This window comes from Apodemus sylvaticus, chromosome 7, assembly GCF_947179515.1.
Source record: "Apodemus sylvaticus chromosome 7, mApoSyl1.1, whole genome shotgun sequence".
Taxonomy (NCBI): Eukaryota; Metazoa; Chordata; class Mammalia; order Rodentia; family Muridae; genus Apodemus; species Apodemus sylvaticus.
Genome location: NC_067478.1, coordinates 93286669 through 93309301, shown reverse-complemented (window position 1 = coordinate 93309301; position 22633 = coordinate 93286669).

Below are 22633 nucleotides of genomic sequence, written 5' to 3'. Positions count from 1 at the left end.
CAGCACTCTGGGACACAGAGGCAGGAGGATTTCTGAGTTCGAAGCCAGCCAGGTCAAAAGAGTGAGTTTCAGGACAGCCAGGGCTACACAGGGAAAACCTGTCTCAAAAAAAAAAAATCCAAAGAACCACAAAACAAACAAAAATGAGGCATATAGATAGACTACTAGATTTTAATCTTTGATGTTGAACCTTAAGATTTTGATGAGTCCTTTCTATGATAGCCTGTCCTTGGGGGTTATATGGAATTCCCATTGTATATTGTATACTCAGTTGACTGCAAACTTTGCCTAAGCTTGAGAAGCATAAGTTGGAGCATTATCAGTTTTAATTCTTTTTGGCTTACCTGAGGAGGAGGAGCATGTAATAAGGTGTTGAATGACATGTTTCTCAGCCTCCACGGTTCTTGCAGTGGCCATAACCACATGAGAGTAGGTATCTACAGGAACACATACGTAGGCCAACTTTCCATATTCTGGGAAGTGAGTTATGTCCATTTGTCTTGTTATGTCCATTTGTCATGAAACTTGAGCCTTAAGGCCCTTTGGATAATTCCCATTTTTAATGATTGCTATACATCAGGACAATGTTCACAGTCCTTCACAATTGGCCTAGGCTGTTTTCATGTCAAATTGAACATCCTGTACTCTGTGTGTGTGTGTGTGTGTCTATGTTTCTGTCTCTCTCTGTCTTGCTCTCTCTCTCTGTCTTTTGTTGTTTCAAGAGAGGTTTTCTCTATATAGCCCTGGTTGTCCTGGAACTCACTATGCAGACCAGGCTGGCCTCAAACTCAGAAATCCACCTACCTCTGCCTAGCAAGTACTGTGATTCAACTCGTGAGCCACCACTGCCGTGCTGAACACCCTTCTCAAGGCCAGTGCAATCTGATAATGAAAAGCATGACTTTCTAAAGCTTGTTCAACCATACTAGCAATCAAGGGTTCTTTTGTTAATAAATCTGCCATAGAATTTCCTTAAGCCACTGGACAGGGCAGGCCAGTATGTGTTCTGATATGTTCTATAAAATTTCCTTTTTCTTGATTGAATTATCTTTTGCAACAGAAGCAAGAGTGATATAATTTAAAAATTTCCAGATATAAGAGCAGTCTCTATATCAGAAAATAATCAAGCTTTATAATTTGAACTTGTATAAAGGTTGACCTCTTCAAGTATATGTTCAAGGGCAGTAATAACTGCAATAATTTCCTCCTAATGTGCAGAAATTTCTTTTGCCTTTTGAATAATCACAGGTCTATCTTTCATATAGATGGCTTAAATTCCATGGATGACACATCTGTAAATAGTAAGAGGGCTTCAGAAGTAGGTTCTGATGCTAGTATAGAAGGAAAGATTATTCCTGTTCCTTCTACAAGCTTTAATTCAGGGTGTTGAGGTACATGACATTTGATTTGTCCCATATAATGAGCTAATGCATTTCCCCAATCATCTGCAGTTTGACGTAAATACCCCAATTGTTCCTTATTATATGGAATACAAACTTCATGAGTTTCTTTGACAAATAGTTACCTGGATCCTAACCTCACTTTAATAATTAACTGACTACACATAACAGGATAAGAAGGTATCATTTTCACTTGACTATGAGTGAGATATATACATTTTCATAAAACTTCTTGCCATAAACTTGCAGTAGGGTGTAAGATGTTTTAAGAATAATAAGCGAGCAAGTTTTTAAATAGTTTGTTTGATTTACTTTAGCATCTTGTATCATTCATTTGCTTTATCCATTCTGATTGTTTTAATGCTTCTTTTGTAAGCTGTATTTTAGACTTAGGATCAGGATCTCCCTTAAGAATGTCAAACAAATTAAGCAATTGTCCTGTGGTAATTTTTAAATGAGGTCTTGTCCAGTTAATATTTCCCAATTATTTTTAAAGATCATTCAGTGTCTTTAATTTGTCAATACTAAGTTGCAGTATTTGAGAGATCATATATTCATTATAAATTATTTTTGCAAGAAATTTATTGGCTTGTATACTGGCTGGTTTTGTGTGTCAACTAGACACACACTGGACTTATCACAGAGAAAGGAGCTTCTGTTGGGGGAAGGGCCTCATTGAGATCCATCTGTGGGGCATTTTCTCAATTAGTGATGAAAGGGTGAGGGCCCCTTGTGGGTGGTACCATCTCTGGGCTGGTAGTCTAGGGTTCTATAAGCGAGCAGGCTGAGCAAGCCAGGGGGATCAAGCTAGTAAGACACATTTTTCCATGGCCTCTGCATCAGTTCCTGCTTCCTGACCTGCTTGAGTTCCAGTCCTGACTTCCTTTAGTGGTGAACAGCAGTGTGGAAGTGTAAGCTCAATAAACACTTTCCTCCTCAATTTGCTTCTTGGTCATGATGTTTGTACAGGACTAGAAACCCTAAGACAAATTGGTACCACTGTAGTGGGGTATTCCTGGGACAACTTTACCATGTTTTGGGGAGGATTGTGGGAGGGCGTGGAAGTTTGAGCTAGAAGAGCCAATAGGATGTTAAGAGCTCTGTGGAAAGTTCTGTAGGAGCTTGGAAGATAATGTTAAGAACAGTGCAGGATATGGTGGCCTGGCTTGTGACATTTCAGAGGGAAGATTAAAGTCTCTTATCAGGTGCAGGTTTTGATTGTGAAGATTCTGTGGTTTTGATTAACTGGGGCTGAAGAATCAGCTGTGACTAACAAGATAACAGAACCACTAAAGCAATCCTTTGTGTTACTGGGAATATTGATGCTGGTTAACAGGGGCTAAGAAATTAGTGGTGATTAAGAAGAGACCAGCATCACTGAGGTGAAAACTTTGGGAAGTGTTTTCTGAGAGCACAGAGGCTGGGTTCCTGAGAGAGCCACGGTTGTATTTTGTGCTGTGGCTAGACTTGGTACTTTGGAAGATTCACCCAGGTGGTCCTGGTTTTGAAGGCATGAAGTGGTCATGAAGAACAGTTAAAGCTCTGCACTGTGTGAGGCTGTGGAAGGCCATTGGTGAAGATGCAACGTCAGATGCAATTGAAGGCCCAAGACTGAAGGAGTCATGCAAAGAGTTGAGGCTTGGCACCATGAAAAAGAGCCTATGCCAGGCTATTGGTGAAGCGTAGTTACAGCAGAAAACACAGTTTTTTGTAGATGCCTGTGCCATGCAATGACCACCAAGAACAGCAGCAGCAGTGGAATACAGACAGCTGGAGCCTAGGAGTCAAGGTGTGTGTTAGAACAAGCATGGAAGGTTTTCCCATTTTCTGAGATCTTCTTCGATTTCCTTCTTCAGAGATCTGAAGTTCTTGTCATATAGGTCTTTCACTTGTTTGGTTAGAGTCACCCCAAGATACTTTATGTTGTTTGTAGCTATTTTGAAGGGGGTCATTTCCCTAATTTCTTTCTCAGTCTGCTTATCCTTTGAATATATAAAGGCTACTGATTTGCTTGCGTTGATTTTGTAGTCAGCCACTTTGCTGAAGTTGTTTATCAGCTGTAGGAGTTCTCTAGTAGAGTTTTTAGGGTCACTTAAGTATACGATCATAACATCTGCAAATAGTGATAATTTGACTTCTTCCTTTCCAATTTGTATCCCCTTGACTTCCTTCTGTTGTCTAATTGCTCTAGCTAGGACTTCAAGAACTATATTGAAAAGATATGGAGAGAGGGGGCAGCCTTGTCTAGTCCCTGATTTAAGTGGGATTGCTTCAAGTTCTCTTCATTTAGTTTGATGTTGGCAACCGGTTTGCTGTATATTGCTTTTACTATGTTTAGATATGGACCTTGAATTCCTGTCCTTTCCAAGACTTTTAGCATGAAAGGATGCTGAATTTTGTCAAATGCTTTTTCAGCATCTAATGAAATGATCATGTGGTTTTTTTTCTTTGAGTTTGTTTATGTAGTAGATAGCATTTATGGATTTCCGTATATTGAACCATCCCTGCATCCCTGGGATGAAGCCTACTTGATCATGGTGGATGATCGTTTTGATGTGTTCTTGGATTCGGTGGGCAAGAAGGCTTAATAGTGGTGTGTTTTTGTGTCAAGTTGTCAAGGGGTCAATGGTACTGGCAGGTTCTGTGTGTCTACTTGACAGAGACTGGAGTTATCACAGAGAAAGGAGTTTCAGTTGGGAAGTGCCTCCAGGAGATCTGTCTGTGGGTCATTTTCTCACTATAGGGATCAAAAGGGGAGGGCACCTTGTGGGTGGTACCATCTCTGGACTGGTATTCTTGGGTTCTATAAAGAGCAGGCTGGCCGGTGGTGGTGGTTCATGCCTTTACTCCCAGCATTTGGGAGACAGAGGCAGGCAGATTTCTGACTTGGAGGCCAGCATGGTCCACAGATTGAATTTCGGGAGAGCCATGGCTATAAAGAGAAACCCTTACAGAAGAGCTATGGCGTGTGGGGAGAGCTTACTAACAGGGACACATGGAGTCTCTGCCCCATTCAGACTAATACAGGGACATGCTGGAGACTACATGCATTAGGAGACAGACAGGGCTATACAGAGAAACCGTGTCTCAAAATAAAATCTAAAAAAACAAAACAAAACAACACAAACAAAAAAACCCATGCCTTAGGAGACATGCCCTCTACCCAACATCGTAGAACCCAAATACATAGTAAAGTATTAACTACAGTTTAGTGAGCAAACTAAAATATTTATTTCTTGGGCCTAGTTACAGAGCCAGGGATTGAAATAAGTGTGGAGTAAATGCCTGTCCTTAAGAACCGGGTTACCCTAGTGTGAACAGCAGGTTACTCATGTCCTCACATGTCGAATGTCCCCACCCACAACCTACTGTAAACCTCCCACCCTGTCTCATCTATAGTCCCACTGAGTTTATGAGAAATGAGAGCAGCATTACAACCAAATGACAGAACAGAAAGTAAGGGAGCAGCAGCCTGCAGGCTCTCTGTCCCTCCTCCCTGCCTCCTCCTAGGAGGGAGAAGTCAAAGTCAATGAACCCATCTGGGTCTCTTGTAGGTCCTTACTGATGTTCTGAAGACAATGATCTCCGGGTGAATCTTGTCAGACTTGCAGGTCCATCGAGGGCTATGCTGTGAGCCTGAGACCTGCTTGGTTTCTCTCTCTGGCATGCTATTGCCGGACACTGAAATCAATGGAGGGCCAGCGGGCAGTGAAGGAGGTAGTATCAGTATCCTCAGCATCCTCAGGCCAAGCATTTCCTTCTGAGTGTAGGGAAGTCCCAGTTTGGCGAACAGCAGGATACTGTTAGAAGATAAAGAATCTGGAAGCTTTCTCTTCCTACAATGGCACAAGATCCTGCAGATCACCATAAATTCTGAAGGAGACCCTGCCCAATCCAAGAGGACACTCAGATGCATCATCCGAAGGAGAGTCTGATGGCCTCAGACCTTGGAGGTGATCATGCATGATGATACTTCTACTCCACCACCAGGAGTGGCTGGAAGACCTGGGGGCTCCTATGCAAGATTCTCCAGACCTGTGAGTGGTTCCCTGGGACCTATAGCATCAGCAGAATCAAAAAGGATCCCGGAGGCTCCAGAAGTGAGTTTGGAGAATGTTGTCCCTTGTGGAGTAGATCCAGGATACAAAAGCTTGGATGGGGAAAGGCACAGGGACTCTTGGTGCACCTCCTTGTAATAAGGACAGCTGTTGTGGCCCCTGCTCACGCGACTCCTGAGGGGTCCCAAATGGGAATGCCTCCAGATGGAAGTGGGCTTCCCCTGATCCAGTGTGTAGGTCCCAAGTGTCAGCTCCTGCCTGGGACAGGAGGTTAGCTCCAGCTGGTCCTTTCCTCTAGGATCCCCTTGCTGTTTCCACAGCTCATAGCTCTCAGGCTGCAGGAGCCTTTCAAAGGCATCCATGGAGAAGCTCACCCTGGCCTCCCCACAGCTGCACTGACGTGCCACCTTGCCATAGTCAATCCACCTCGGGGTGGCAAAATTGATGGCCTCTGCGCAGTTGAAGCCATGGTTGAAGCCCGCGTGGTAGCCATAGGGAAAGGTGACCATGAACTCCCCAGCCTGCTGGGTGATGCGGCCAAAGGGGATGCCATTCTCCTTGAGCACGGTGGGGGAGATGAGCGCCACCTTGTGTCTCAGGAAGGCCTGGCAGCCCTTGGAGCTGCCAGGGAAGAGTTGCCTGGCCAGGAGCTCCAGGCGCCTGCCATGCTCAGGGGGCACAGCATACCAAGTCTTGGGCTGCCCAAAGTGCAGGTAGTTGATACTGTACAGGTCCATGTCCTCCGTGTGCCACGCAAAGGTGGTCTTCCACATGCCAAAGTACAGGTAGGGCGTGTTGACGCCCTCAATCACTATGCCATGGTCCTGCTTCAACACATCCAAAAGGCTCCCCAGGTGGCCCACGTTCCAGTGTTGAGTGTTCTCATCAAACAGGGAGCCGCTGACATCAGCACCATAAATTGGTGACCCAAACAGACGATTCTTCCAGTATTTTCTCTCCAAATCATCAAAATCCAGGTGTGGCGGGGTCTGGTATTTTTTGCTGGTGGCCAGCTCACGATACTCACCCACACTCATGCCTTTCCTCTTCTTATGGAATTGGGTGAACACACCTGCCTGCCCCGAGACCACTTGCTGCAGAGGAGCAGGAATTGACATATCCAGGACATCCTCACAGGACTTTCCACTGCCTTTCCACTCCTTGGGTGGGATGACCTTGGCCAGTCCAGCTCGGTGTGCGCCTTGGGACTCCATGTAGGTGATGTATTTGCTGAAGTTTGAGAATTCTGCCATGTTTGGGCGGAAGGTCATGATGGTACAGCCTGGGTTCTGGGACATATCCTGCTCAGGGTTTGTCATGGCCACAGCAATGCAGGAGCTCAGCCTGGGGTCCTGGCTGCCCTGGGTGTTTATGTTTTCTGAGACTTCTCTCTCTCTCTCTCCCTCTCCCTCTCTCTCTCTCTCTCTCTCTCTCTCTCTCTCTCTCTCTCTTTCTCTCTCTCTCTGAGTTTTCCTGACTTCCTGTTGTATTTTCTTCACAGTCTGATCTGTCCTTAGGCTTGTCTTTTATGCCTTCTTCTCTGTGTTCTATGGTTTAGGTTTCCTGGTGGACAAGATAACATTTTGAAGATAAATTTGAATTCAGGAGAATGGCTTGTCTGAGTAGAACACTGTATATATAGCAAGACCCTTCTAATCTCTACAATCAACAGAAAAGACAAGAAAATGTAAGAAAGAAGAAGCCTTCTTTCTTGGCTGATAGTTTGGTTTCCCAGGGCATCTTCTTACTGGTCAGCACTTTTCACCTTGAAAAACTGAGTTTCTATGGAGCAGAATCCCTATGCCACTACAGCAGCACTGGGAGCACAGCACTATCCCACTCCTGGAGCACTCGCTTGATTCCCACTCATCCTTGGACTCCATTGGTCACTGTGTGTTGATTGGGGAGGCTCAGTGCCCTTCGTCTTTTAAGTAGAAAGTCATCTACCCAAGGAACAATCATAGGTGGTTCATATGACAAAGATTCTTACTGAGATGGGCAAAAATCATCAGAGGTTTCTCAGGACCTGATCTCAAAATATTTAAATCATTGCCTCCTAGTCTCTGAAACTAAATTAATAGTTCCTCAGGAATTACTGACTTTGTGTTCCAGCATGCTGGTTATGCTGGCCCATATTTGTCCAGCAGAGGCGACCTGTCTTGGCTCCCAGCTGAGGGCGGGCATAAGGAGGCTGTCTCAGAGGAGGACTGCTGCCAGCCTTGTCATCCCAGCTGCTTAGACTAAAAAGAGCTGTGAGTCTTTCCAGCTGTGTCAGAGTATGGCAGCCTCTGTGTAGCAGTGTTGTGGGAGTAACATGCCTTCCATATACAAGCAGGAGGTGGGGCTGGGGAGCACTGAGCCTCTAACCAGACCAAGGCTACATAAAGAGGTATTGCCCCAAGTGTTGTTAGCTCTCCTAGGGTTCGCTCTCCCAAGTCTACTAGAAAAACTAAAAACAAACAGCAGCTGATCTGGATCACAACATCCCACACTGCAGCTGAGGCCTCCTCCTGAGAGCAACAGAATTCTGACTGTCTAGTGTCAGTGGGACCCGGGCCCTTGCTCACCTCCTAAACAACTGTCATGGACCCTGCTACTCTCTTGCCTGGTGACAATCTGCTGGTGCTCATCTATGCCTGTCACATGAGGGGAGATGACATTAGCTCCATGGGTACTGCAGTCCTTAGTGTAACTGGAACTATTGGGGCCCAGGCCAAGACTCTCAGCCCAGAGAGAAGACCTGATCCATTTTATCCAGGCTGGGGGAGGACCTCAGAAAGATTGGTCATTCTAAAAGAACTGGTAGAATCTACTACCTGACCTTCACAAGGTTACTCATCCGGGATACAAAACCTGCTCTCTGTTTCTAGTCACACCTAGGCCAAAGAAGGTCTAAGGGATGATTTCTCTGCCAGAAGCCAGGTTGGTCTGTCCTCAAGTAAATCCAAACTAGGCAGCCCTCTGCCCCATCTCCACTCTCACTGATCATGCTCAGTAGCTGAAAAGATCCCCAGGACCTTGTCTGCTGATTTGCCCTCCCATATGGGTGGGGTCCAACAATGGCCTGGCTATCACAGCTACAAACCTTTCAATCAATAGCTAAAGTTTAGGCATGCATTAAAAATATTCATTACTGGTATGGACCTTAAGAGTTCTATCCAGACAGGCAGTGGTGGCACACACCTTTATTCCCAGCACTTGTGGTGTTGAGGCAGTTGATTTCTGAGTTCGAGGCCAGCCAGGTCTACAGAGTGAGTTCCATGACAGCCAGGGTTACAAAGAGAAACCCTATCTCAAAAAACAAACAACAACGACAACAAAACACACACCCCCAAAAAACAAAAAAACAAACAAACAAAAAATCTTACTTTGTTTAGCTGGGCATTGGTGGAACACGCCTTTGATCTCAGCACTAGGGAGGCAGAGGTAGGCAGTTTCTGAGTTCCAAGCCACCCTAGTACAGAGTGATTTCCAGGACAGCCAGAGCTATACAGAGAAACCAAATCTCACAAAAAAAAAAAAATCCAAAAAAAAAAAAGTGAGAGAGAGAGAGAGAGAGAGAGAGAGAGAGAGAGAGAGAGAGAGAGAGAGAGATTTTTCTTGCAAGGGAGTGGTGGCACACACCTTTAAATCCAGCACTTGGGATGCTGGGGCAGTTAATTTCAGAGTTCGAGGCTAGCCTGCTCTACATCTTACTTTGTTTAGCCGGGGAGTGGTGGCACATGCCTTTAATCCCAGCACTTGCGAAGCAGAGGGAGGTGGATTTCTCAGTACGAGGCCAGCCTGGTCTACAGAGAGAGTTCCAAGATAGCCAGGGTTACACAGAGAAACACTGTCTCAAAAAACAACAACAACAAAAGATACATTCCTGGTATGGACTTTTAGGGTTCTAGTCTGCCAGGCAGTAGTGGCACATGCCTTTAATCCCAGCACTTGGGAAGCAGAGGGAGGAGGAATTCTGAGTTTGAGGCCAGCCTGGTCAACAGAATAAATTCCAGGACACGTATGGCTACACAGAGAATCCCTGTCTCAAAAAACAACACAAACACAAACACAACCAAAAACTAAAAACAAAAAAACAGGAAAAAAAACAAACAAACAGGGTTTTACACCCGGGTAAAAATAAATTATCAGACATTGAAAGAAACTATTACACACTGGATAGACATCCTGCCTTTGCTTTGGGTCCTCTGTGCTCCATGTAGAGAGAGATTTGCTCCCAAAAGAAGTTCTATTGAGAACAGCTCAGTGCTACTCTGGGATCCCCAACACCCATGGTCATGTCTGGAAGCTGATAAAGTCTTTCTACAGTTTCAAACCCATTCCCTGCTCTCTTCTCTGGTGACTGCCCAATAGTAAGCACATCTGAATGCCATATTTGCCAAAAAGGAACACAAATTAATCTGAAATGAAACTCACACATTAACGCCAAAGATTGACCAGCATTTTCTAATGCTTTGTAGAATGATTGAATCTTATCAACTATTACCACGACTCATTTCCTCACAAGAACAAATTTCCAAAAGCTGTGAATAGAGATAGGACTTACCCAACACCAGTGGAATGGAGACCTGTGAGGAGACAATCCAGCCACAGAGAGAAGCTTCCCCCTTAGGACTTGCTTTTCCTATGAGCAGGGTACCTAATGGCTTCGTCTTTTATAGCCAGGAAGACCTGAGGCAATGAGAGCTTGCTCACCCACTGGGGTCTCAACCAATCACTGGCTCTCAGCTGACTTAGGCCCACCCAGCTTCCCTAGAATGGAAACAATCTCATTAAGAGACATGGCAAATATTGAAGAAAGAATGATACAACACCAACTATGCATAGAATCTATAAGAATGTTTTAGAATTTCCAAGGCTAACTGGGAGCATGTGGCAGAGCAGTCAGAGAACTGAGACATCCAGAACGTGTCTGTGCTCTTGCTGGACAGGCTTTCTCTTTCTCCCACCACCTCTAAACCTGAAAATAAAAACCTAAACATAAAATAAATAAACCTAAAAATATTCATTACTGGTATGGTCCTTAAGACTTCTAACCAGCTAGGCAGTGGTGGCACACAACTTTATTCCCAGCACTTGTGGTGTTGAAGCAGTTGATTTTTGAGTTGAGGCCAGCCAGGTATACAGAGTGAGTTCCATGACAGCCAGGGTTACACAGAGAAACCCTATCTCAAAAAACAAACAACAACGACAACAAAACACCCCCGCCAAAAAAAAAAAAACAAAAAAAACCCAAAAAACATCTTACTTTGTTTAGCTGGGCATTGGTGGAACACGCCTTTAATCTCAGCACTTGGGGGGCAGAGGCAGGCAGATTTCTGAGTTCCAAGCCAGCCTGGTCTACAGAGTGATTTCCAGGACAGTCAGAGCTATACAGAGAAACCAAATCTCAAAAATAAAACCAAATCCAAAAAGAAAAAGAGAGAGAGAGAGAGATTTTTCTTGCAAGGCAGTGGTGGCACACACCTTTAATCCCAGCACTTGGGATGCTGGGGCAGTTGATTTCAGAGTTCGAGGCCAGCCTGCTCTACATCTTACTGTGTTTAGCCAGGCAGTGGTGGTGCATGCCTTCAATCCCAGCACTTGCGAAGCAGAGGGAGGCAGATTTCTCGGTAGGAGGCCAGCCTGGTCTACAGAGTGGGTTCCAAGATAGCCAGGGCTACACAGAGAAACACTGTCTCAAAAAACAACAACAAAAAAATACATTGCTGGTATGGAATTTTAGGGTTCTAGTCTGCCAGGCAGTGGTGGCACATGCCTTTAATCCCAGCACTTGGGAGGCAGAGGGAGGAGGATTTCTGAGTTTGAGGCCAGCCTGGTCAACAGAGTAAATTCCAGGACAGGTATGGCTACACAGAGAATCCCTGTCTCAAAAAACAAAAACAAAAACAAAAACAAAAAAACAAAAACAATAACCAGGGTTTTCCACCGGGGTAAAAATAAATTATCAGACATTGAAAGAAACTATTACACACTTTATAGACATCCTGCCTTTGCTTTGGGTCCTCTGTGCCCCATGTAGAGAGAGATTTACTCCCAAATGAAGATCTCTTGAGAATAGCTCAGTGCTACCCAGGGATCCTCAACACCCAGAGTCCATGTCTGGAAGCTGATAAAGTCTTTCTACAGTTTCAAAGTCATTCCCTGCTCTCTTCTCTGGTTCCTGCCTAATAGTAACCACATCTGAATGCCATATTTGTCAGAAAGGAACACAAATTAATCTGAAATGAAACTCACACATTAACGCCAAAAATTGACCAGCATTTTCTAATGCTTTGTAGAATGATTGAATCTTATCAACTATTACCACGACTCATTTCCTCACAAGAACAAATTTCCAAAAGCTGTGAATAGAGATAGGACTTACCCAACACCAGTGGAATGGAGACCTGTGAGGAGACAATCCAGCCACAGAGAGAAGCTTCCCCCTTAGGACTTGCTCTTCCTATGAGCAGGTAAACTAATCGCTTCGTCTTTTATAGTCATGAAGATCTGAGGCAAGAAGAGCTTGCCCACCCACTGGGGTCTCAACCAATCACTGGCTCTCAGCTGACTTAGGCCCACCCAGCTTCCCTAGAATGGAAACAATCTCATTAGGAGACATGGCAAACATTGAAGAAAGAATGATACAACAGCAACTGTGCATAGAATCTATAAGAATGTTTTAGAATTTCCAAGGCTAACTGGGAGCATGTGGCAGAGCGTCAGAGAACGGAGACATCCAGAACATGTCTGTGCTCTTGCTGGACAGACTTTGTCTTTCTTCCACTACCTCTAAACCTGAAACAGACAAGAGAACAGCAGGGGCTCCACGTTCTGAACAACTAAACATTTTAACCAAAAAGTAGCACAAAACAAAGGAATGAGAAAGATTTTTGCTGGGCATTGGGTTGTATGCACTCTATCCCACTCTGGAGGCAGAGCCTGGAGGTTCAATGAATTTGAGAAAAGACTGGTCGACAGATACACTTGCTGGAAAGTCAGGATTACAAGGATCAACTCTCTCTCTCTCTCTCTTTCTCTCTCTCTCTCTCTCTCTCTCTCTCTCTCTCTCTCTCTCTCTTTCTCTCTCTCTCTTGTGCTCTCTCTCTCTCTCTCTCTCTCTCTCTCTCTCTCTCTCTGGTTTTTCGAGACAGGTTTTCTCTCTATAGTCCTGGCTGTCTGGGCACTATGTAGACCAAGCTGGCATCGAACTCAGAAATCTGCCTGCCTCTGCCTCCCAAGTGCCTGGATTACAGGTGTTGGCCACCACACCGCCTGGTCTTTGACCTCATTTTACAGATCAGGCTCCAGGCTGGCCTGATGTCTGAGATCTGTATGTCACCATGCTTTTAGTTGGTTTGTTTTGTATGCCTATGTCTATCTCTGTTCCTCTCTGCCTCTCAGGCTCTCTCTCTCTCTCTCTCTCTCTCTCTCTCTCTCTCTCTCTCTCTCTGTGTGTGTGTGTGTGTGTGTGTGTGTGTGTGTTTCATGGGCATGCCCTCTAGGGCATGTTCATCACAAGCCATCTATCATGGTTTGTGGGATTTATGAGATTTGAATATATGTTCTCTGTAATCGTGCTAAATACTCTTGCCTATTGGGCATCCTCACACCAAAATTTCTAATTTCAAATGAGGCTCCAAAATTTTGACTCAGACCTTTCACACATACATTTAAGGAAACAGAATATTAAAGATCATAGATTATGTGGTTTCTCTTGATCACAGTTGACTAAACAATGCAAACTTCCAGAATCTGCCATGCAGGGATGCACAGGGTGTGTGAGATGGGTTAGTGACATTACATCTTTGTTTGCCTTGGGAATGTGACACAGTCTTAAGGACTCCAGGGTAACAGATGCAAAGGCCCCATGGACATTAACAATGAAGCCAGCCCAGGATATCAACATCACCCAAGGTTGGTCCAATTGACAATGGGAGTGAACAACTAAAAGCTGAGGTAAATTATCCTGGGTCCTCCAATAGGGGAGGTAACATGGCAACAGGCCCTGGCTAGGAATCACAGACACAAGAGGAGAATACTGGGGCATCCAGTGGGTGTGGAAGTCTACAGGAGCGGACACAGGGACACTGAATGTCACAATAGGAGAGTCTATCTTTTCCAAATTGTACTGGAGCTACTAGCTAGAGCAATTAGACAACATAAAGAGGTCAAAGGGATATAAATAGGAAAGGAAGAAGTCAAACTATCACTATTTGCAGATGATATGATAGTATACTTAAGTGACCCAAAAAACTCCACCACAGAACTCCTATAGCTGATAAACAACTTCAGCAATGTGGCAGGTTATAACATCATCTCAAGCAAATCAGTAACCTTCCTACACTGAAAGGATAAGCAGGCTGAGAAAGAAATTAGGGAAACGACACACTTCACAATAGCCACAAACAGTGTAAGGTATCTTGGGGTGAACCTAACCAAACAAGTGAAAGATCTGTATGACAAGAAGTCCAAGTTTCTGAAGAAGGAAATGGAAGAAGAACTCAGAAAATGGAAAAATCTGCAATACTCATGGATTGGCACGATTAATATAGTTAAAAAAGCCATCTTGTCAAAAGCAATATACAGATTCAATTGAATACCCATCAAAATCTCAACTCAGTTCTTCATAGAGTTAGAAAGAGCAATTTTCAAATTCATCAGCAATAACAAAAAAAAACAAAAAAACAAAAACAAAAAAAAAAAAAAACCAGGGTAGCTAAAACTATTCTCAACAGTCAAAGAACTTCTGGGGGAATCAGCATCCCAGACCTCAAGCAGTACTAGAGAGCAATAGTGTTAAAAACTGCATGGTATTGGTACAGGCAGGTGGATCAATGGAATAGGATTGAAGATGTAGAAATGAACCCACACACCTATGGCCACTTGTTCTTTGACAAAGAAGCTGAAAACATGCAGTGGGAAAAAAGATAGCCTTTTCAACAAATGGTGCTGGCTCAACTGGAGGTGAGCAAGCAGAAGAATGTGAATTGATCCATTCTTATCTCCTTGTACAGAGCTCATCTCCAAGTGGATCAAGGACCTCCACATAAAGCCAGGCACACTGAAACTATTAGAAAAGAAACAGGAGAAAACCCTTGAGGACATGGGGGCTGGGGAGATCCTGAACAGTACACCAATAGCTTATGCTCTAAGATCAAGAATTGACAGATGGGACCTCATAAAATTAGAAAGTTTCTGTAAGGCAAAGGACACCACCAAAATGGCAAATCAGCAGCCAACAAATTGGGAAAAGATCTTTAACAACCCTACATCTGAAAGAGGGCTAATACCCGATATATACAAAGAACACAAGAAGTTAGACCCCAGGGAAACAAATAACCCTATTAAGAAAGGGGTACAGAGCTAAACAAAGAATTTTCACCTGAAGAACTTCAGATGCCTAAGAAGCATCTTAAAAAGGGTTGAACATCATTAATCATTAGGGAAATGCAAATCAAAACAACCCTGTGATTTCACCTCACACCAATCAGAATGGCTAAAATTAAAATCTCAGGAGACAGCAGGTGTTGGCAAGGATGTTGAGAAAGAGGAACACTCCTCCACTACTGGTGCAGTTGCAAGTTGGTACAACCAATCTGGAAATCAGTCTCACTTTTCCACAGGAAACTGAGCATGTCACTTCCGGAGGACCCTACTATATCACACCTGGGCATATACCCAGAGGATTCCCCAGCATGTAATAAGGATACATGCTCCACTATATTCCTAGCAGTCCTATTTATAATAGCCAGAAGCTGGAAAGAACCCAGATGTCCCTCCACGGAAGAATGAACACAAAAAAAATGTGGTATATATACACACAATTGCGTATTATTCAACCATTAGAAACAATGAATTCATGAAATTCTTCTACAAATGGATGGGGCAGGAGAACATCATCCTAAGTGAGGTAACCCAGTCTCAAAAAATCAATCACGGTATGCACTCACTGATAAGCAGATATTAGCCTAGAAACTTGCAATTCCCAAGACATAATCCACATATCAAATGATGTCCAACAAGAACAGAGGAGTGGCCCCTGATTCTGGAAAGGCTCAGTGCAGCAGTGTAGGGCAATACCATAACAGGGATGTGGGAAGGGGTGGATGGTGGAACTGGGGGAGGGAAGAGAGCTTATGGAACTTTCAGGGAATTGCCAGGAAAGGTGAAATCATGTGAAATGCAAATAAAAAATATATCAAATAAAAAAATGAAATATTGTCTAACTCAAATAAAACAAACAAACAACCGTCCTGGATGATCATTCCAGAGTCATGGTGACCTTATGTGCTCCCCGAGAAACACTGTCAGGATGTTTCCCGGCACTGCAGTCCATTGAGAGCACTTTAAATCAGGGATGTGAACTAGAACATCCAGGTGCTGCTCTTCGACCCTTCCACAGCCCAACAAAGTCTGTGAACAAACCGCCACAGGTGGGACTGCAACAGGTATTTTCACAAGTAGAACTGCCTCACTTAGGGATCAGAGAAACAATCTGCCCCAAAATGATTTCTTGTGGGAATGGGGATACTTTTGGGAGGGGTCTCCACATAAGATTCACCTTCCCTAAGAGGAGACGCACCCCTTTTGCAGGCAAACACAGGAACCCCTCAGGTGGCTGGAAGTCTGGAGAAATGCAAAAGTCTTGGGAATGGGAAGCATCCCCCGTGATTGGAGAAGAAGCCAGGATCTCTCAGGGGCTCCATGGAGACTGGATAATGAGGGTCCTGCCCAGACTAGCCCAGCCAGGAATGGGGTCCCTGGAATGAGGGTCCTTGAAATCCAGGTGCCTCTGAAAAACTCTAGCCTCATTATTAAAATTGTAACAGTCTGCTGTACTGAGAGCTCAATGCTTTTGGATAAGATAAAATCCTTTATCATCTGTATTAAGGTGATTAATGGTAAATAAAGCATAGCTTAATAATTGATGAGGTGAAGACAGGTGATAGTGGCACATGCCTTTAATCCCGGCACTTGGGAGGCAGAGGCAGGCCGATTTCTGAGTTTGAGGCCAGCCTGATTTTCAGAATGAGTTCCAGGACAGCCATGGCTACACAGAGAAACCCTGTCTCAAAAAACAAAAAAAAAAAGGCTGGGCACAGGTGTCACACACCTCTAATCCCAGCACTCTGGGACACAGAGGCAGGAGGATTTCTGAGTTCGAAGCCAGCTGAATCAAAAGAGTGAGTTGCAGGACAGCCAGGGCTACACAGGGAAAACCTGTCTCAAAAAAAAAAAAAATCTAAAGAACCACAAAACAAACAAAAAATTGATGAGGCAAATAGAAAGACTACTAGATTTTAATCTTTGATGTTGAACCTTAAGATTTTGATGAGTCCTTTCTATGAAAGCCTGTCCTTGGGGGTTATATGGAATTCCCATTGTACATTGTATACTCAGTTGACTGCAAACTTTGCCAAAGCTTGAGAAGCATAAGTTGGAGCATTATCAGTTTTAATTCTTTTTGGCTTACCTGAGGAGGAGGAGCATGTAATAAGGTGTTGAATGACATGTTTCTCAGCCTCCACGGTTCTTGCAGTGGCCATAACCACATGAGAGTAGGTATCTACAGTAACACATACGTAGGCCAACTTTCCATATTCTTGGAAGTGAGTTATGTCCATTTGTCTTGTTATGTCCATTTGTCATGAAACTTGAGCCTTAAGGCCCTTTGGATTAACTCCCATTTTTAATGGTTGCTATATATCAGGACAATGTTCACAGTCCTTCACAATTGGCCTAGGCTGTTTTCATGTCAAATTGAACATTCTGTACTCTGTGTGTGTGTGTGTCTATGTCTCTATCTCTCTCTGTCTTGCTCTCTCTCTCTGTCTTTTGTTGTTTCAAGAGAGGTTTTCTCTATATAGCCCTGGTTGTCCTGGAACTCACTATGCAGACCAGGCTGGCCTCAAACTCAGAAATCCACCTACCTCTGCCTAGAAAGTACTGTGATTCAACTCGTGAGCCACCACTGCCGTGCTGAACACCCTTCTCAAAGCCAGTGCAATCTGATAATGAAAAGCATGACTTTCTAAAGCTTGTTCAACCATACTAGCAATCAAGGGTTCTTTTGTTAATAAATCTGCCATAGAATTTCCTTAAGCCACTGGACAGGGCAGGCCAGTATGTGTTCTGATATGTTCTATAAAATTTCCTTTTTCTTGATTGAATTATCTTTTGCAACAGAAGCAAGAGTGATATAATTTAAAAATTTCCAGATATAAGAGCTGTCTCTATATCAGAAAATAATCAAACTACATAATTTGAACTTGTATAAAGGTTGACCTCTTCAAGTATATGTTCAAGAACAGTAATAACTGCAATGATTTCCTCCTAATGTGCAGAAATTTCTTTTGCCTTTTGAATAATCACAGGTCTATCTTTCATATAGATGGCTTAAATTCCATGGATGACACATCTGTAAATAGTAAGAGGGCTTCAGAAGTACGTTCTGATGCTAGTATAGAAGGAAAGATTATTCCTGTTCCTTCTACAAGCTTTAATTCAGGGTGTTGAGGTACATGACATTTGATTTGTCCCATATAATGAGCTAATGCATTTCCCCAATCATCTGCAGTTTGACGTAAATACCCCAATTGTTCCTTATTATATGGAATAGAAACGTCATGAGTTTCTTTGACAAATAGTTACCTGGATCCTAACCTCACTTTAATAATTAACTGACTACACATAACAGGATAAGAAGGTATCATTTTCACTTGACTATGAGTGAGATATATACATTTCCATAAAACTTCTTGCCATAAACTTGCAGTAGGGTGTAAGATGTTTTAAGAATAATAAGCGAGCAAGTTTTTAAATAGTTTTTTTGATTTACTTTAGCATCTTGTATCATTCATTTGCTTTATCCATTCTGATTGTTTTAATGCTTCTTTTGTAAGCTGTATTTTAGATTTAGGATCAGGATCTCCGTTAAGAATGTCAAACAAATTAAGCAATTGTCCTGTGGTAATTTTTAAATGAGGTCTTGTCCAGTTAATATTTCCCAATTATTTTTAAAGATCATTCAGTGTCTTTAATTTGTCAATACTAAGTTGCAGTATTTGAGAGATCATATATTCATTATAAATTATTTTTGCAAGAAATTTATTGGCTTGTATACTGGCTGGTTTTGTGTGTCAACTAGACACACACTGGACTTATCACAGAGAAAGGAGCTTCTGTTGGGGGAAGGGCCTCATTGAGATCCATCTGTGGGGCATTTTCTCAATTAGTGATGAAAGGGTGAGGGCCCCTTGTGGGTGGTACCATCTCTGGGCTGGTAGTCTAGGGTTCTATAAGCGAGCAGGCTGAGCAAGCCAGGGGGATCAAGCTAGTAAGACACATTTTTCCATGGCCTCTGCATCAGTTCCTGCTTCCTGACCTGCTTGAGTTCCAGTCCTGACTTCCTTTAGTGGTGAACAGCAGTGTGGAAGTGTAAGCTCAATAAACACTTTCCTCCTCAACTTGCTTCTTGGTCATGATGTTTGTACAGGACTAGAAACCCTAAGACAAATTGGTACCACTGTAGTAGGGTATTCCTGGGACAACTTTACCACGTTTTGGGGAGGATTGTGGGAGGGCGTGGAAGTTTGAGCTAGAAGAGCCAATAGGATGTTAAGAGCTCTGTGGAAAGTTCTGTAGGAGCTTGGAAGATAATGTTAAGAACAGTGCAGGATATGGTGGCCTGGCTTGTGACATTTCAGAGGGAAGATTAAAGTCGCTTATCAGGTGCAGGTTTTGATTGTGAAGATTCTGTGGTTTTGATTACCTGGGGCTGAAGAATCAGCTGTGACTAACAAGATAACAGAACCACTAAAGCAATCCTTTGTGTTACTGGGAATATTGATGCTGGTTAACAGGGGCTAAGAAATTAGTGGTGATTAAGAAGAGACCAGCATCACTGAGGTGAAAACTTTGGGAAGTGTTTTCTGAGAGCACAGAGGCTGGGTTCCTGAGAGAGCCACGGTTGTATTTTGTGCTGTGGCTAGAGTTGGTACTTTGGAAGATTCACCCAGGTGGTCCTGGTTTTGAAGGCATGAAGTGGTCATGAAGAACAGTTAAAGCTCTGCACTGTGTGAGGCTGTGGAAGGCCATTGGTGAAGATGCAACCTCAGATGCAATTGAAGGCCCAAGACTGAAGGAGTCATGCAAAGAGTTGAGGCTTGGCACCATGAAAAAGAGCCTATGCCAGGCTATTGGTGAAGTGTAGTTACAGCAGAAAACAGCAGTGTTTTGTAGATGCCTGTGCCATGCAATGACCACCAAGAACAGCAGCAGCAGTGGAATACAGACAGCTGGAGCCTAGGAGTCAAGGCATGTGTTAGAACAAGCATGGAAGGTTTTCCCATTTTCTGAGATCTTCTTCGATTTCCTTCTTCAGAGATCTGAAGTTCTTGTCATATAGGTCTTTCACTTGTTTGGTTAGAGTCACCCCAAGATACTTTATGTTGTTTGTAGCTATTGTGAAGGGGGTCATTTCCCTAATTTCTTTCTCAGTCTGCTTATCCTTTGAATATATAAAGGCTACTGATTTGCTTGCGTTGATTTTGTAGTCAGCCACTTTGCTGAAGTTGTTTATCAGCTGTAGGAGTTCTCTAGTAGAGTTTTTAGGGTCACTTAAGTATACGATCATAACATCTGCAAATAGTGATAATTTGACTTCTTCCTTTCCAATTTGTATCCCCTTGACTTCCTTCTGTTGTCTAATTGCTCTAGCTAGGACTTCAAGAACTATATTGAAAAGATATGGAGAGAGGGGGCAGCCTTGTCTAGTCCCTGATTTAAGTGGGATTGCTTCAAGTTTCTCTTCATTTAGTTTGATGCTGGCAACCGGTTTGCTGTATATTGCTTTTACTATGTTTAGATATGGGCCTTGAATTCCTGTTCTTTCCAAGACTTTTAGCATGAAAGGATGCTGAATTTGTCAAAATCTTTTTCAGCATCTAATGAAATGATCATGTGGTTTTTTACTTTGAGTTTGTTTATGTAGTAGATAGCATTTATGGATTTCCGTATATTGAACCATCCCTGCATCCCTGGGATGAAGCCTACTTGATCATGGTGGATGATCGTTTTGATGTGTTCTTGGATTCGGTGGGCAAGAAGGCTTAATAGTGGTGTCTCTTTGTGTCAAGTTGTCAAGGGGTCAATGGTACTGGCAGGTTCTGTGTGTCTACTTGACAGAGACTGGAGTTATCACAGAGAAAGGAGTTTCAGTTGGGAAGTGCCTCCAGGAGATCTGTCTGTGGGTCATTTTCTCACTATAGGGATCAAAAAGGGAGGGCACCTTGTGGGTGGTACCATCTCTGGACTGGTATTCTTGGGTTCTATAAAGAGCAGGCTGGCCGGTGGTGGTGGTTCATGCCTTTACTCCCAGCATTTGGGAGACAGAGGCAGGCAGATTTCTGGCTTGGAGGCCAGCATGGTCCACAGATTGAATTTCGGGAGAGCCATGGCTATAAAGAGAAACCCTTACAGAAGAGCTATGGAGTGTGGGGAGAGCTTACTAACAGGGACACATGGAGTCTCTGCCCCATTCAGACTAATACAGGCACATGCTGGAGACTACATGCATTAGGAGACAGACAGGGCTATACAGAGAAACCGTGTCTCAAAAAAAAAAATCTAAAAAAACAAAACAAAACAAAACAAACAAAAAACCCATGCCTTAGGAGACATACCCTCTACCCAACATCGTAGAACCCAAATACATAGTAAGTATTAACTACACTTTATTGAGCAAACTAAAATATTTATTTCTTGGGCCTAGTTACAGAGCCGGGGATTGAAATAAGTGTGGAGTAAATGCCTGTCCTTAAGAACCGGGTTACCCTAGTGTGAACAGCAGGTTACTCATGTCCTCACATGTCGAATGTCCCCACCCACAACCTACTGTAAACCTCCCACCCTGTCTCATCTATAGTCCCACTGAGTTAATGAGAAATGAGAGCAGCATTACAACCAAATGCCAGGACAGAAAGTAAGGGAGCAGCAGCCTGCAGGCTCTCTGTCCCTCCTTCCTGCCTCCTCCTAGGAGGGAGAAGTCAAAGTCAATGAACCCATCTGGGTCTCTTGTAGGTCCTTACTGATGTTCTGAAGACAATGATCTCCGGGTGAATCTTGTCAGACTTGCAGGTCCATCGAGGGCTATGCTGTGAGCCTGAGACCTGCTTGGTTTCTCACTCTGGCATGCTATTGCCGGACACTGAAATCAATGGAGGGTCAGTGGGCAGTGCAGGAGGAAGTATCAGTATCCTCAGCATCCTCAGGCCAAGCATTTCCTTCTGAGTGTAGGGAAGTCCCAGTTTGGCGAACAGCAGGATACTGTTAGAAGATAAAGAATCTGGAAGCTTTCTCTTCCTACAATGGCACAAGATCGTGCAGATCACCATAAATTCTGAAGGAGACCCTGCCCAATCCAAGAGGACACTCAGATGCATCATCCGAAGGAGAGTCTGATGGCCTCAGACTTTGGAGGTGATCCTGCATGATGATACTTCTACTCCACCACCAGGAGTGGCTGGGAGACCTGGGGGCTCCTATGCAAGATTCTCCAGACCTGTGAGTGGTTCCCTGGGACCTATAGCATCAGCAGAATCAAAAGGGATCCCGGAGGCTCCAGAAGTGAGTTTGGAGAATGTTGTCCCTTGTGGAGTAGATCCAGGATACAAAAGCTTGGATGGGGAAAGGCGCAGGGACTCTGGGTGCACCTCCTTGTAATAAGGACAGCTGTTGTGGCCCCTGCTCACGCGACTCCTGAGGGGTCCCAAATGGGAATGCCTCCAGATGGAAGTGGGCTTCCCCTTATCCAGTGTGTAGGTCCCAAGTGTCAGCTCCTGCCTGGGACAGGAGGTGAGCTCCAGCTGGTCCTTTCCTCTAGGATCCCCTTGCTGTTTCCACAGCTCATAGCTTTCAGGCTGCAGGAGCCTTTCAAAGGCATCCATGGAGAAGCTCACCCTGGCCTCCCCACAGCTGCACTGACGTGCCACCTTGCCATAGTCAATCCACCTCGGGGTGGCAAAATTGATGGCCTCTGCGCAGTTGAAGCCATGGTTGAAGCCCGCGTGGTAGCCATAGGGAAAGGTGACCATGAACTCCCCAGCCTGCTGGGTGATGCGGCCAAAGGGGATGCCATTCTCCTTGAGCACGGTGGGGGAGATGAGCGCCACCTTGTGTCTCAGGAAG